Genomic DNA, 1,643 nt, shown 5'->3' with positions numbered 1-1,643 from the left:
CAGTGTACCTGTACCCTGCTAAAGAATTGAAAAAGAATAAATTAGCAAAAATTTGGTACTCTGCTGGTACTACTTTACAATGACCAAATGCCTCAGCTCTCAATGACAAATGCTAACAGCTGCTATTTCTGGGTGTGAAGCTGCTTTGAGTGGATAAGCAGCAATAAACAGAAAATTTATGTATAGCATAATTGTTGCTGATGCCTAATGTATATTCCTGTACATGCACACAAAGTCTCTGATGGTGAATGTGCACATGATTTGACTCGACGTATACGTATCTGGTGAATGGCGCATTTAATAATTAGTCTATAGCGAGCGATGTAGAGAGCACGTATGTATATACAAGAATGTAGTGACACTACATGGCCTTCTGGATTGCGTAAAACAAAAGGGAAGTGCACACTCAAAAAAGCAAACTGATGCATTTTTACTGCAATAGAGCTTTACTACTACTACTGTGTCTCTACAGCGCGCGCGGAAAACCCTGTACGCTCCCGTGATAATGGAGAGCTTTAGCGTAGCCGGGTACAGCCGTACGGCAACGCGTTACGTCTACCGAACGGTGGTAGACACGGTAGCTCGCTAATTGTTCCTGCCGCGCGTCACATTTCACACGCGCCCCTGACCGCAAATAAGTCATACGTACGTGTGGATGTCGGGTGCATCGACAAGAGAAGGCCTGTCTTCTCTTACGGCATAATATGCCACTGACAGAGCGTGGATATTCAGGCATCTTGGCTCAAAGCCGGAGTGGTTGGTCATGCACTTGGCCCCCTCGGGCACTTGGGCGGCCACCTTCGGAACTTCGAGACAGCACACGGACTCTTGCTCGGTCTCCATTGGCCGACAACGACCACAGGTGCACCTGCGATAAATGTACATTTCATAGTATCTCGTAGTCTACCTGTCACACAGCTAGATAACTTCAGAATAAAACCCACGTGCATGCGCGCTACCACCCGCCTGTGTATATATATGCTCGGAAGTAAACATTGCCGCAAGGTTGCATTGCTTTGATCGCTTGCGGCCAGAGAAAGGATTTTGTTTTCGCTATAAGTTCTGGCAGCTTAAGTACAACGATAAGCGTAAAAGCGCGCATTAGTAATATCCAGGAGAGCGGACGTCAGACGCTCGCAGCGCAACGAGAGAAAGGACAAAATATAATTTACTGCTACAATGGAAACCCTAGCTGTCATGGCCAATACGCTGCCTGCATTGACAATTATAACATTATTTTTGAAAACCATCGCCACTTACCAGTCGATGTTACCCCTCCGCTGAACTTCATTATTGACGGCCTGGCATTTTCTTCATCGTTGTCGCTGGCCAGCGGATCAAACTTGAAATGATTGTCCGGGTTCTCAATGGATCTGCGTTCATTGTCGTCCCCGCTGCTGCCATAAAAAAAAAGTAGATGTCCTCATCGGAGTCAGATTGCTCATAATCGGAGCTGCTGGAAGTAGCCATGCCGTTCGTTCGTGTGCGCTGGTACACGTGTGTGCGAAAGCAGACGATGCAGCCGTAGGTGCGTCACAACTATGTGGGCCCACGTGACCAGGCAGTGTAGTTGAGCATCCTAGAATATGACGTCACTGTCCAACTCGGCGCTTAGAAACCGAAACCGAAACTGGCTCACCTAA

This window comes from Amblyomma americanum, chromosome 1 (assembly GCF_052857255.1).
Source record: "Amblyomma americanum isolate KBUSLIRL-KWMA chromosome 1, ASM5285725v1, whole genome shotgun sequence".
Lineage (NCBI taxonomy): Eukaryota > Metazoa > Arthropoda > Arachnida > Ixodida > Ixodidae > Amblyomma > Amblyomma americanum.
This window is presented reverse-complemented; position numbering follows the sequence as displayed.